The 15,460-nt window shown below is 51.3% G+C and overlaps 1 protein-coding gene across 2 annotated transcripts in view; it reads right to left on the bottom strand.

Moving 5' to 3' along the window:
• Window positions 1-15,460, bottom strand: part of GRIK4 (glutamate ionotropic receptor kainate type subunit 4) — a 418,395-nt gene that overhangs the window by 80,814 nt on the left and 322,121 nt on the right. The gene's annotated exons all lie outside the window — the stretch shown is intronic.

Below are 15,460 nucleotides of genomic sequence, written 5' to 3' on the forward strand. Positions count from 1 at the left end.
AGCAGGGCTCCTGAGGTCGTGTGCAGGCCTCCAGGGTTGGAAGGAGCCAAAAGGCCAGTCCCCTGCCTCCGGCTGGGCCACACAGAAGCCATAGAAGGAAGCAGGGATATAGAGTATGGAGAGGGGCTGGACGAAGGCTGGGTTACTGTTCCATAGGGTTGAGGGGGTCAGGGAAGGTGGGGGGCCCGAGAAAGGAAGGAGAGACAGGGGGAAAGACCCAGAAGAGGTGGAAGAGGAAAGCAGAGAAACAAATCAGGAATGGAATATGGTTCGGAAATGTTCGCTCACACAGAAGGAAGTGGAACACGTGGAATCTGTTATCTTGAGGCAGCAAAAAGCTCTTTTGTTTCAGCCTATCAGTAATTCAGAATCAATAATTCTGATTACCTAAATAAGAATCAGAACGGTATAGTGGAGAGAACTGGCATATAGTCGGCCTTCAGTGAATGTTGCTGAGTGGTTCAATGGGTGAATGAACCGGAGGAGGAAAGGCTTGGGTTCTCGTCCTGGTTGATTGACTTAAAAGCCGTGAGAACCTAGGCAAGTTACTTAAAACTCCCCGAATCGTGATTTCCCCATCTATCGGTGGGGGTGGTAATGTTGGCCTTGCCTTCATCTCAGAGCCAACCGAGATCCTGGACGGATCTAGTCTGATGCTAGATTATTTGCCAGGCACAGGAGCATGGATCTCAAACGCATAACCTCCGAAAATTTACTGACCCTCTCTGAGCATGTCTCCTCATCTATAAAATAGGAAAGAATCACAGAAACGTCATTGGGTCCTTGTGAGAATGTATTTAACCCGAACTATTTTCCTTCCTCTTCCCCATTGCCTTCACTTCAAGGGGGAAAAATGCATAATTGACTCAGTTCCCCATTCTAGAAAGTCGCCTACACCCAAACTCAACACCACTGGATTTTTCGATGGTTTGTTTTCTCAGTGGAGCCCCTTTTATAAATACGTGTGTGTGTGTGTGTGTGTGTGTGTGTGTGTGTGTGTGTGTGTGTGATACCAATATATTTCTCCTAGCCAGAGCCCCTGGCAAATCGTTTCTGTCGCTGAGTAGTGGAGGTGGACAGCCAGGAGACAGGGCTGACAGCTGGCTGGAAACCCAATGAAATGCACACACCCACCTCTGCCAGGCCCCCCCAGGCACCAGCAGCAGCTTCCCTGGAAAACCCGCACAAGTTCTGCGGAGGCCATGTGGCTCTATTCAACAGAGCTGGGCTCCAGGTTCCTTTTGTAGAAAACCAAACAACAATGAAGACATATCTCACCCCTGGCCCCCGTCCCCACTCATCAGGGCCAGAGGGTGGCGGGTCTTGGGGAGCAGTAACCCTCTCTCTGCCATCATGGTCTGCAGCTTGAAGAAAGGAGGGCCAAGCTAGAACAGATGGCCTCCTGTGAGCTTTTTATCTGCCAAAGGGGAGAGGACCCCAAACTCCCCTCCAGGCCTCTATGAGGATGCCACTTGGGGGGGGGCAGCTTTCCCCACCTCTGCAAGGGCAGAAGGGTCCTGGGCACGTGCTCGTTCACTTCTAGTTGACAAGCAGAGTCTCGTGCGTATCCACATGGGAGGCCCCATTTGACAGATAAACAAACTGACACTGAGATTAAGAGTCCCTCCACCTTGTCCTAGGGTCACCTCACCCATCGGCTGAGAGGCCTGAGCTCCAGCCCCAGGCGCATCTTCCCAAGCAAGCCTTCACGGCCATCCTTCCCGGCTCTCCCAACGTCCCACTGCACATTTTCGTTTGCCTGTCTTGCCCACTAGCTTGTGTGGGGCTGGCCGGTTTATGCTCATGTCCCAGCGTCTCGCTGGAGGGCTGGTACTCGGAAGCAGGGGAAGCCAGCATTTGATAGCAGGAAATTGCTGCTGCTGGTGGAGTGTGGACAGAAGGCAAGTGAGCCCCCTCCAGCTCTCTGGAGCCCCTACCGCCTCTGGAAGGGACCAGCCACATCAGGTCATTGCTGGAGCAGGGCAAACGGGTAGGGAGGATGATTTTCAAGCACGGAGCAGAAGGGGAACAATGGTGAGGAGACACCTGCTATGTTAGACGTGTTCTATCAACTCTTTGAACTCTCCCCCCAACTTTGTAGAGAGTGCTGACATTTTGACTTATGAGGAAACCAAGGCTCAGAGAGATTTAGTGGCTTGCCTAAGGTCACCCACCTAGCAGTAGTGCACGGGCTTGAACTTGGAACTGTCTGACTCCCAAAATGAGACTTTCCTGTCTCTGCTGCTGTTTCTTGGGTGGGAACGCCAACATGGGCTCCATGAAAGCAGGCCTGGCGAACCAAAGAAAGGAGCCTCAGCCATCCAGCAAGAATCCTGAACAGAGCTTTTCTCTCCTGGGCTTTCACATTCCACTTCCAACATCAAGCGAGACGACACTTCTCTTGGAGGCTCATTTCCTGTCTTCAAAATGTCTAGAATTGGCTCCTAGTGGTCTCGTAGGGTGGGAAGGGCCAGATTTAGACAGAAGGACATAAAGAACACCGGGCTGGATGTCAGCCTCTAGATGTGTAAGACAAGGACTGAACTTCTTAGAGTCCTATCTGTCACCTAAATGTGTACTTTACCCCGAACGGGCCAGCAAGACCTCAGCTCCCCCCACCCCTACTTTCCCACCTCTGCTGTTCTCAGGGGACCCCATCTTCACTAACCACCTGTCCCAGCCCCAGACTCCCCGATCTTACCCAAGCTATCAGATAGGTTCCCACAAAAGCCAGGGATAGACATGATTTACGCGGAGCCAGATCTGACAGCCTGAGCAATGCGCCCCCCCCCAACCTCTGGGGACACAGCAAAGAGACTAATTAGCCCCTAAGCTCTAGTCAGGAAATGAATCTCCCACCCACCCTCCCATTAGCCCCCAAGAAATTAATAAACTCATCAGATGTAACAAAGCGGCCTGGCAGCCATCACCCAGCGCAATCTAATTGCAGAAAGGCGGTGGGAGGGAAAACGAGAGAAGCACCAGGCGCCCTGGGATACAGGCTAATTGCCCCACCCACTGGGCACCTTCCACGCCACACACATGCCAGGGGTGGGCAGGAGACACGGCTCTCATCGCTGACAATCTGTGGCTCTGCCTCCAGCCAGATTCCCTTGCTCCACCCTGCTGACACCTGCCCCCCAAACCGCCTGCAGAAACAGCTGTTTTGTCAGCCTCTTCACCATGCCATGTGCCGGCCTGATCACGTTCAGATGAAGTCTTCCCATGGCCCCCTCTCTGTACTTTCTGTCTCTCCCGCTTGCTTGGCCTTTGCACCATGTCCGTGGACTTGGAGGACAATGTGATACCCTCGACGACCCCTTAATGCAGGTGTGAAAAAGGCACCCTCCGCCGGGGCTGATGCGGCCGTGCAGGTGCACAGCGGGGCATGCTGGATTCCAGCCTCTCCCCGCCCTTGAGCTCTGCACCATCTGCACCATGACGCAGTGGCCCCAGAGTGGGAGGACCCCAGTTTAACGTGGCTTCTCTGCTGATGAGCTGTGTGACCTTGGGTAAGTTACTCAATCCCTCTGAGCCTCAGTTTCCTCCATCCATAAACTGGGGGCAAAAATCATGATTATGACATCACGGACTACTTAACAAGACTAAAGGAGATGGGATATATGCAAGCACTATGCAAGCATGCATTAATTTAATTTTTAATGCCATGGTCTGAGACAGAAAGAGGGATCTCTTCCGTACCCGACCGAGGGCTTTGCAGCCTAGACATTAGTTTATTAGAAAGATGAGACCAAGAGTCTCAAAGTCGGGTTCCAGGACCAGCAGTACTAGGGTCAGAAGTACAGATTCTTAGCCCCCACTCCAGACTGACTACATCAGAAATTCTCGGAGTAGGGCCCAGTGATGTGTGTGCAGCAAGCCGTCCCGCTGATTCTGACGCAGAATAGACTAGAGCAGAGCAGAAAGATCAACTCAAATGACAAACACAACCCCAGGGAAGAGGGAAGGTAGAGAGGCTAATAGCGATTAGGTGGCGAGCCAGGAAATGTTGAAAAACCAGCTCTATGGGGAGAAAAGTCTCTGATTTGTAGCGTTTGCCAATTGCCATGGTGTAAAGACCCCCGCTGAGGTTGACCTTAGTTACCAACGTGATGTCACCGAACAGAGCTGGGGAGAGATGTGTATACTGGCCGTCACTGGCTGGGGCAAGCTGGCTCCAGCACGTGGCCGGCGCCCCCCCCCGCCCGCCCCCCCCCCCCCCCCGGCGCACATGGACTCCACGCTGGGTGCTCCAAGTGTTTGCATACAAATCTCACTGCTGCTTCACTTTCGTAGGAAGGAAAGGGAAGTCCACATAAGCGCGTGACCCACCCAAGTCACAGAGCTGGTAAGTGGGAAAAAAACAGGAATCAAGACAAGGCCAATGTGCTGCTTCACGGAGATCGTAATATTCAAAGTGAACGTGTACCTCTCCTCACAACTAATTCTGACACTCCTGGGAGAAACGTCTCATGATCGGAGTGTTTCGTCAAATGTGAACATTTCTGTAAATCAATGACATGGAGCGTGTTTGTGTGTGTGCAGAAAGAATCCTTCATCCAACGCTCCTAAAGGACGCAGGAATTATGTTAATTTGTGTCCATATGAATTAATAATAATCTTGCTCCTTAAGCACTAAAATTTTGGAGATTTTAATTATTTATTTGAAAGCATTGTTTCCAAAAAGTCTTTCAAGGAGAGTTACACGTCCCACTGTTCTCTTAAATAGAGGGGGAGTCTTGACCTTACTTCAGTGCCATCGTTACGAAGGCGGTTGTTACCCTGTGTTGTGATATAATGCTGTTAGGCGTTACTGAAATGTGGATGGCCTTGCCTTCATTTCTGTGCCTTGATAAGTTAATTTGTCTACTTTTCAGAGCATCTCTTGTCCTTGTGAATTGTCACTCGGCACTGCTGTCAGGATAACTGTGTTTAACCCCTGGGCAAGCCACCAAGGGACCAAGCTCGAAAGAACTGCCATAAGGAGAGCACAGATAAGCCTGGATGGGATGTCGGGACTCCAGTGAATGGATTCTGTGGCATCGACACAGACTACCCACAGTTCTTTGCAAAGGCCACCTCTGGACAACTGAAGGAGTGTTCGAGACCTGCATTTAGTCTGTGCGTGACCCTGGGTCAATGTAAGCAAGCTGGTCACTCCCTCAGCAATACGCCTTGGGAAATGCTTGTCCAGGACCATGACCCTAAGGGTCCCCTGCTGCTTCCCAAAAGAGCAGGTAGCGTGTTACATGGGGTCTGGAGGCCCCCATTAGCATCTACACTGTGGCCACGGGGCCCAGCGGCCCTGAGCAAGTCAGCAAACTTCCCCTAGTCTCCCCCTTCCCTGGTCTCCACTCTCGTCGTAGTTCCACGGAGCTTCCCCTGGACGAGGTGACACTCTGGCCCTTTGTTCTGTTTTCCACCCAGCAGCGGGCAGTCATTTCGACATAATCTCAAATATGATCCCACTAGCCCCTGCTTAAAACCCTTCATTCTTCCCATTTTGGTTTAAGGACAGAGCTCCTTCCCACAGCCTACCAGCCCCTGTAAGGTCAGCCTCTGCCCACTGCCCACGCTCATCTCACACAATCTTCTCCAGCTTTATCTGTGTGCCAGTCACACTGACATGTTCAAGTGCAACGAACGCCTTCTTGCCAGGGTCTGTGTGCATGCCATTCTCCCCTCTGGAACGTTCTGTGCTGCATACCCACCCTGACTCCCAGGCTTCATGCAGCCATTCAGGGGTTGTCAAACCACGGACGACAGGCGAACCCTGGCTCGTTGCCTGTTTCAGGAAATAAAGTTTTATTAGCACACAACTACACCCATTCATTTATGTCCTATCGGTGACTGCATTCATCTGCGAGGGTAGAATTGCAAAGTCTAACTATTTACCATCTGGACCTTCAGAGAAGTTTTCCAAACCCTGATCTAGGTCGCACCTGTGAATCCTTCAGGCCGCAGTTCAAAAGTCACCAACTCCAGGAGGCCTTTCTCCCCTTTTTCTCCCAAAGTCAAACTTCTCCCCAAACCATCTCTCTTCCCTTTCCGAACACTTGTCTCAGGCTTTAATTATAGACTCAGCAACGAGACCACTCCTCACGGCCTTTCTTGCTATGCCACCAAGGGAGAGCCCTCTGCTGTCACCTGAGGAAGTCGGTCCTGTCCAGAGCAGCCATGCGTGCCCCTCTCCCACAGCCCTCTCCCTCCCTCCTGGAGTCACTCAGGGCTGTCATTTTGCCCATTTGTTCTCTCCCAAGTAGGTAAAAAGGGATTCATTTTTAAAGCCGCGAGGGATTTCCTCCCATCCTTGCCTGCATCTGTGGGTATGCACTCTGTAACATTTAATATTTTATGTACGTCTCCTACAAGATGCCACTGGGATGACTGTTCTTTGCACTCAGCATTGCCGGGATCTAGCTTCTAGAGAAGCTGACATCACTCCAGGGCCAGGCAAGCCCTTCTGCTCCAGAGCCAGAGTTTGCAAACACTTATCGATCACCTTTGCAGGCTGGGCACTCAGCCACCTGCTTGCTTACATAAATTTCCCTGATTCTTCATAACAACCCTGTTATTTTTCCCACCTGAGAGATGTAGACACTTCAGACAACAGTAATAATGCTTAATACAGGCCCTTTGTACCACTTATTATTGAATGACTGAACGGATTAATGAAAGAATAAAAGAAATTGAGACTCAGATATGCCAGGCAATTTGCTGTGGATTCTAGCGAATAGAAGGTTAAACTGGGATTTGAAGCCGTCTTCTATTGATTACTATACTGTCTGGTCCAGTTGGGGCAGCTGTGGTCTATCTTGACCTTAGGACCTGGACCTTTCCACATACCTGTCTCTGATCACTGTAAACTTGTTCTTCGGACAATACAGCCCTGAAAACAGTCTCCTACAAGGCGCCACAAAATTGAGGCCAAGGTGCAGGGAGGGTGCTTGACACAAGGGGGACAGGGTTGGGGGTGCACCAGAAGACCCACATTTTCTTTCCTACTCTGCCATGCATAAGCTGTGTGATCTTGGGCAAGTCACGTAACCTCCCTAAATCTTTCTCATCTGTAAGATGGAAATAAATGAACCCACTTGCCCATAGCACAGCATTGCTGTTATCATCCACTGAGATAATGTTCATGATGGCTTTTGATGAGCCAAAAGAAGCCATGGGAATGGACGATAATAGTACTACTGTCTGTCTGGTGGCAATGCGGTTGACCAAACGTCAGGAGATTTGACTTCAAGTTCTATCCTGCCCTTGCCACGTGGCTTGGGAAGTCAACCTTGCTACCTGTAAGGTAGGAGTAAGTCTTCCTTCCCTTCTCCACTGACTGGGATGATCTGAGGCAATCCCAGATGTGACCCAAGTTGAAAGGCCTATCCAAATGCAAGCTCCTTTTAATTCCAGATCCTTATTCTCTGGGACCATCCCAAGTTGGATAAACCATAACCAAGGACTCATTTTCTTGACCTCGGGTTCAGGGTTCGACGTTGAAATTCTCACGAGGAAGGAGGCATACAATAATACATGAGCGTCTCCTTGAGTGCGCAGAACTGATTTTGACCTACAGGCAGGACAAACGACAGTCAGGTGTGAGACTCCGGGAATAACGAGATTGAGTTAGTTTCAGAGTCTCTATAGTACAGGGTTGTACCTGGCTTGATTGAAGGTCAGTTCAAAGGCTTATAATGGAAACCCCTACGGTAAACACCCCTGGCATGAAGGAATTAAACGTTTATTGACTTTAAATCCGATATCTCAATCATGAAAGTTTAGTTTACGTGGGAGACTGGGTCACGAGTAAGGACCCAGTTGAGTGCCTGAGGGGGTGATTTGGGGAACAAAGGGCATTGCTGATGTTGGCCAAAGACCTCATTCTCTGAGCCAAAATATTCTTTTAACACAAAATATATGCTTCCATGCAGAATACTGTGAAAATTCAGGATCAAATGACCACAACGGCAAATACCAAAGGCAAGAGATCAGAGACAAACCCTGAGAAAACTTGGAAGGCTTCGCATCAAAGGAACACCCACCTGTGTTATTAAGCCACAACTCAGTTGGTCTAAGGCAGTGTTTTGTTCGAGCGTGGCTGCTCCCCATTAGTGGGTTCTGAAATCAATTTAGTGGGTAAAGACCTGCACCTTAAAAATGAAATCTAAATCCAGACTAGATCAGAGAGGACTGCCCATGGCAGGGGCCACCATGTTTCCTAAGCTCTGGTTTCCATTACGTACGGGCAGGTGTCTGTGTGTGTCCTGGGTTGCAACCCATGTGCAAGTCATGTCCCAAAGTATGAAAATGCCTGGTGCAAGGGATGTGGAGACCTTCCCTATTCACTACAATCAGCCCCTAGCAGAGCTCCTAGAACAAAGCTGATGCTCGATAAACACATTTCTGGCCACAAACTCCTAGTCCTCATCATGTACGACTCAAGGACTAACCCTAAGAAAATTAGACAAGCTAATACTTTTGAACACTCACCGCAGGCCAGATACTGGACTCAATGCTTTACGTTCGTCACCTTATTTATTCTTCCCTACCACACTACTAGGGAGGCACTGCTCCCATCCCCATTTTACAGACTTGAAAACTGAGGCTCGGGAAGGGTAGGTTAGTGCGGATTCAAACCCAGGCAGGTGCACTGGACTACACCGTCCCTGAGATTTTAATTCTCCTGGGTTATGGATGTGTAGTTAAACATTTAGTAAACATCTGAATTGTTATTCCTCATCCATCGGTATTTGCTACAAGGTTCCTGTCTGAGAGTCCACATCCCTGAAGTCAGCCTTTGCTTTTCCCTGTCTTTGATTCTGACTTCCGTACTTAGAAGTTATTTATTTGAGAGAGAGAAAGTGCGCATGCGCATGAGTGGGAGGGTCAGAAGAAGAGGGAGAGAGAATCTCAAGCCGACTCTGTGCTGAGGACGGCACCAAATGAGGGGCTCGATCCCAGGACCCTGAGATCGTGACCTGAGCCAAAACCAAGAGTCAGATGCTTACTGACTGTGCCACCCGGGTGTCCCAGAACAGGATATTTAAATAAAGCCAGAGGAAAGAAACAGCAGCAAAAGTAAATCTTCAGGAATTCCAGCTTCCCAGCTTGGCTCTGCCATCAACTGGCTCTGGTCTCAGAGTCCTACACCGGACCACGAGCTCTGGGAGGCCCTTGTTCCAGTGCGTCATGCTCCCTGTTATTTGGGGGATGCCCACCCCCTCTCAGTCAAGTCCCCACTGCAGGGACTCACGCAGAGGGCCCCACGCTTCTCCTTTGCAGCACGCATCACACTTGTAATCATATAATTATTTCAATTATTGTTTCAAGCCTGTCTTCCCCACTAGACAGTACGCTCCATGAATGACGAGGCTCTGTCTTGCTCCCTAATATCCCTAATGCCTAGCAGGGAATCGGTGCTTCATAAACAGCTGCTGATTGCATTAATAAATTCCCCTATGTAGCACCAGCTCCCAGGACAGTGCCTGGCCTATAACGTATAATGGGTGCTCGATAAATACCGGCCTGATTACATTAGGAAATGCCTTCGGGCAAGCCACTTCTGCTTTAGTCTTTGGTTATCTCACCTATAAAGGAAGGATATGGTCTAGTCCTATCCAGCTCTAACCTCAATTCCTAAAAACATCAGGTATATTTATAACGTGGTATCGTTTTTCCAAGTGTCTTGGGGGCGAAGCCAGGAAGGGACAGGCCCAAGAGGGACAGCACAGAGCCTTGGACAGGTGACTGGAAGCTCAGCTGCACAGGCACGAAGGTGAAGCACCGTGAAGGTGGCCACCAAGAAGGGGGTGTGAGGAAGGACCCGCTCCCTCCTGCCATGAAGCAGCTCTCCCTGTGCCCTGTGGCTGATGCCTGGCATTCCTCCAGTAGAGCCTGGTCTTGGAGCTCAGACACTGCATTTGGTTAACATGAAAATAAATTGTCAGTGTTAGCACTTCTCCACTGTGGACACCGTTGACAAAGGGATGGCTGCTTTGATGGGAGGGAGGATGGCACTCTTCGACTCAGACCATATCTGAAATACTGCAAGCTGTTCCAGGAACGGCTCTTTAAGTGAAGCATAGATTAATGAGTGTATTCCAAGGATACTGACCAGGAAGGTGAGGAGACTGAAATCATACTATAGAAGGGAAAAGGAAATGCAGACAATGGGAAGGATAGAATAGATGTGTGGACCCAGGAAACAGAAATAAGGACAAAAGGAAGAGGGTTCAGGAAGAAAGAATTCTGCCCAAGAGACAGCAAATCTTTCTAACAATGAGAGCTTTCTACTTCCTCTTGGTAGTGAGTTCCCTGACACGGGAGGCATTCAAGTACAGACTTTACTTCATGAGAACACATTTGTAAGAATCCAAACATCTGATTAGAGCTCTGGTCTAGAGGACCTTTATTATTCCTTTTGGCCCCAGGATTGTAGGATCTAGATTCTGCTTCCCTATCAAGGGAACCAGGAGTAAGGCCAGGGCTCCAAGGAACAGAGGAGGCCCTCAGACGTTACAAGAAAACAAGAGAGTAGGAGTATGGGGCAGTGAATGCAGAGAGAAAAGGCCACCATAGGACAAGTCCAGCAACTCTCAAGTGCACTCATCCCCTGGTCTTCTCTCCTGGCTCAATCTCATTACAGTAGATTCTCATTATTTGCAGTGATTACGCTCAACAAAGTTGCCACAAATACCGAATTAGAGGACGCCGAGCCACTGCTCCGAGGGGAGATGCTGGGTTACGTTCCTAGGAGCCTCTGTTAAAACATTTTCCTCCACCAGTCACCACACAAGCTCGTTTGATGTGCGTTTCTGCTTCCTGACACTGTACGTAATACAGACGGTCGACTCCTTCACATTGAACGACAGACGGTACGTGATTCACGCCCGAATACGCTTGCGCAGCACCTGCCTTTTGTCCGGGAGGCACGTCACGGCTTTCTGGTGCTTATGTCCACCTGATAGAAACTCAGCACTCAGCTGGGGGGGGCATCTTCAACAGCAAAGCCCCCAGGAACACACACACCGGCGTGAAAGGCATGGCAGCAAGCAGGGCGCAAACAGGACACGTGTTTATGGTACAAGGGCTGAAAGCAGATAGACAGACAGACACTGCCTGTCCGCTGACTCAGCTTGCTCCCTCTTCTCTCCCTGTCCGGAGAAGCGCCACGAGCACTGTTTCTGGGGCACAGGTAGATTTTAGGGGGTGGACGGGTTTGCAAAAACAGAATCCACCAATAATGAGGAGTCAGCAACACTCTCTGTGCCCTCGAGGGTCTGGCTCTTGCCAGGATGGTTCCAGACCTCCATCCTGAATCCCCGACCTCTGGGATATGAAGTGGCGTGTGGCCCGGCCCTCACCGTTCCTGCTGCCAGAGAAAACACACCCACAGCGGCTATTTTCAGGGACTCTAGCGACAGATAAATACTGTCCAGGGCAGGAGCGGAGCTCAGCACCTGCAGGCAGCTCTGATGAAAAACTCCACCCCCCAGAGACACGCTCGGGGGACTTCAGTCTCTCCCACTAGCTCGGGGCTTCCGAAGGGCAATCTCCCAACACTGGGCAGCGAGGGTGCCCAGACTATGTTCCCTTCTTAGGTTTTTGTTTCTCTTCTTGGACCAAAGTACTTCAGGAGTTGAATAATTTCCTTTACCTACATCACTCCCTCCTTTCCACTGGTGTGGTCAACAGTCTCACAGACTCGCTTCCGAACCTCTGCGGGGGCATGACCAAAGTTGGTCTGGCTCGCGCTGGCACGGGCCAAGTGCACGGCAGAGCTTGTAAATAGGAAACCCCAGCTGCACGTCCCTCCCCGACCTCCCAGAAGGTAGAAGGGATTTCAAATTAGCTGCTGAGGAGCGAATTTATCAGAGAGCTCAGGCAAGCTTGAGATTTTTCATCTTCCAAGGAAATTACTGCCAACGAACACGCCACAGCCAGGGCATGGAGAGCGCCCGGCTTCATCTGTTAAACTCGCCAGGTGGAGAAGTGTCTTGGGAAAGAAGTTGTACTAATAACACACAACTTTGAGCTCTGAGCGGCAGATGCCAATTGAGCTAATGGTTCTAATGAAGTGTCTGGGCCTGAAGGAGGTTGGTTGCTCCCTGTCTTTCAAGAGGCTGAGCTCCCAGGGAAGGGCTAAGAATGGCCCATCACTGCCCCTGCCAGGATGCGGGCTCATGAGGAGGTAGCGTGTGGCTGGGCCTCCTTGTGCTCTGGGCAGATGGGGAGTTTCTGGTTTGGGGGTGTCAGCAGCTCCTGTCGGAGCAGTGCCATGTCATGTAGGACCCAGATGTTCTGTAGACTCTCCCAGGAAGAGAGCCATGACTTCTGGGTCTTGTCCTTGCCCCACCCAGAGCCACTGCCACGTGCCGCATTAAGGAGCAGATGAAGCACAGAGGTTAGGGATGGAGAAGGAAAGAAGTAGGGGAGGGGAAGGCCATGGGGAGCCCCTCCTGCAGCAGGGAGGGGCTGGATGGCAGAACTCAGTTCCCTCAAGCACAGGCTGGCCTTCGCGGCATTCCTGCAGGGTCCTGGACTTGGTGATGTAAGCACAAGGCTCAGCCCCGCTTTGTCCTTCTCTCTGCCCTGAACCAGGCTACGAGCAAGACTCCAGGAACACTGCATACAAAGACAGAGAAATATATACACAGACGTCTCCAGGAGAGAGAGGACAGGACTCGATTCTGCACAGTATTCCAGAATCCGCCAAGCACATCTACAAACAGCCTTTCGTTTTGTTCTCACAACAATTTTATAAAGTCCATAAAGCAGATATCATCAGGACCATCAGCCCTATAGGAATAGAATGCTAGGGTCCCTGCACACGGCTCCCCCTCACCTCCCTGGGCTCCCCCCGCCGCCTGGCCTGCCTGCCCTCAACTGCCCACACCTCTGGTCTGTGGTGTGCCCACCTCTCAGCAGAGCTGATGACGCGGGCGGCTTCATGAGACCAAATTAGCAGCTTAGCCTCTTCCAGCTCTCCCAGGCATGAGCTGGCTGAAGAGGCACGGAGAAGAGTCACTCCGTACTGGCAAGCTTCCCCAGGCTGGGCTCAGGCAGGATGCGTGATGGGGCATATTACAAGAAATATATTTAAAATGCAGCACTTTGCAACCCCACTCCTCTGCCCAAGAGCAGCCCCCCGTTTGAAAATTTAAGTAGCTCGAATTTGTTTGCCGGCTGATGTGTGAATAAGCTTCTGCAGTCAGTGAATTTCCCATCAAAGCTGATAAGCAGGAAGTGCCAGTGCTTTGGGAGAAAGAACCAGATGCCTGTGGGCTGGGGAGACAGGAGGAGAGAGGGTCCTTCGGGTCACACCCTTCCGAAGCCAGCTCCTCTGCCCCTTGGCTGTCTGTCATCTGGGGCTGGCCAGGAAAGCCAGATGCCCTCCCAGGAAGAGGGACGGAAGAGCCTCTGGGGGAAGGAAAAGACGTGTATGGTGATTTGAGGGGCCTCTCACCTCACAGCTTCAAATTCCAGTTGTCAACGGAGAGGCGTGTCATAGGAACTCTCAGAACAAACTGGGGAACAGAAGCTTTAAAGATGACAAACTCCTAGGTCCCCAGGGCTCTGGCGTCCCTGCTGGACGTGAGCTCCTTGGAGCTGGAATGGCACGTCCAGCGTGCTCCCTGCACCTCCCATGGCCCAGCACCCGGCTCTGCACACACACCAGTCCTTCATTCGCTGGTGCATCCCCTTCTCCAGGCCTGTGCTGAGCCCCACTCTCAGCAGGGCAGGACTGGTCTGCACTCAAGGATAAGGGTCAGAGAACCCACAGTAGAGGTGGAGTGTCTGAGCCACATGGCAACCAGAGGAGGCTCAGAGGGGCCTTCCCACTCACTGGGGAGCTCCATTTCACTCTGGGAGCAAATGGAGCCACCGGGGGGTCTCAAGCCCCAGGATGACACATGGCCATCCACATCTTCCAGAGGGAGAGCTGGACCTGATGACCCTTCGTGGCTCCTCCGGCTGTATGAATTTATGACGTTCTAGGAGACATGAGCTATGTCAAACCTCATGCCAATTCCCCTTCTCCCGGCTCCTTAATTAAAGGGAAGACGCAAGTGACTTCTCAGTAACCTTCAAAGCAGCCCCCATCCTCTCCCGGAGAACTGCCAGCCCAGAATTTCCTCATCAAAGGCGAAGTGCTCGCTGGCTTGCTGGCTCATGGGGAATGGCCCGCCGAGCAGCCTCCCCAGCCGGCCCACTCGCGTCAGTTCTGTCCCCCAGCCAGGGAGCTGGCACTCGAGGCTGCTGATTTCCAGCAATCAAACCCCCGCTCCAGCACTCCGAGCCCGGCTCCGCAAAGGCAGCTTCAAAGAATCTGCATATTTATGGTAAACTCCTTTCTCAAATTGAAAATGTATTAGACAGTAGCAATCAGGACACTCTCAGAGCAGCTCCCCCCGGCAACCTGTCTGAGCCTTAATGGCTGTTCTCGTTAGCACAGGTGGGACAGGTGCTGTCACCGAGGCCCCTGATGGGAGGGGCTGGGCAAAAGGGCACAGAGGCCGGGCAGGGCAGAGCCTCTCCATGGAGGGGAGACCCCCTCCTCATTGCTCCCCCAAAGCTACCTGCAGGCAATGGTAGTGCAGACTCATTTGACAGAGTCTTTCTAGGGTTTTCTGTTGTTCTATGTTTGTTTGCCTTTAAAGTGGGGCAAAGGGTCTGGGGGTGGGGACAGGAGGGGGTCCTACCAGCGGGTCTGTTAAGATTGCCATCAAAGCAACAGAAGATGTTTCCGGTGTCCCCGGTCGCAGAGAGCCGTGGCAAGAAATGTAGCTGGCTGCCTTCACACGACACGGGGGTGTTGCGAAAGCAAAAGCTCTGCCACCACACACACGGCATGATCCCAGACTTCCCCGCAAAGGGGGCAGGCATGCCTGGGTGTGGGCTTGTCAAGGAAGGTGGCAGGAGAGGAAATTCAAGAGAGGCAGCCTGTCCTCGCAGCAACTGGTGGGACCGGCAGGAGCTCAGGAAGTTGGAGCTGGATTCCCTGAACCTTCTGGAGGACATGGGACCCCTGAGTTCTTGGTTGGCGAGGGTGACTCACAAAAGCCATCTGGCTCATCCCCCTGCCTCGTTAGAGCGACACTCAAGTCACTCCAGAGAACCAGCCCCTTGAAAAGCTGAGTTTATATCAGCTTTGGAAAACGAAACATGGCCATCAGTTCTCAAGGCTTTTTCCTCGCCCACTCTTGGCCAGATCTGCATATCTCTCCATCTCCATAGGAACAGACTTAAGTACATAAGTGGTCTAAGGAAGGGGTGGCTCAGGGATGGTTTCTATGAAAAGTTCATGTGAAAATAACCCTGTGTGTTTTTGAGGGGGAGGGGGCAAGTGGAACTATTAATTGACCCCAAGGTCCAGAGTTCTGAAAGATTCGAAGGCTAATTCCAGGAAGCAAGCTAATGCGGGGAAATTCAGTGTTTGTGAGGTAGTGCTCTTAGCTCT

This window comes from Ursus americanus, chromosome 16, assembly GCF_024610735.1.
Source record: "Ursus americanus isolate L20-20 chromosome 16, mUrsAme1.1.p, whole genome shotgun sequence".
In the NCBI taxonomy this organism is placed as follows: Eukaryota; Metazoa; Chordata; class Mammalia; order Carnivora; family Ursidae; genus Ursus; species Ursus americanus.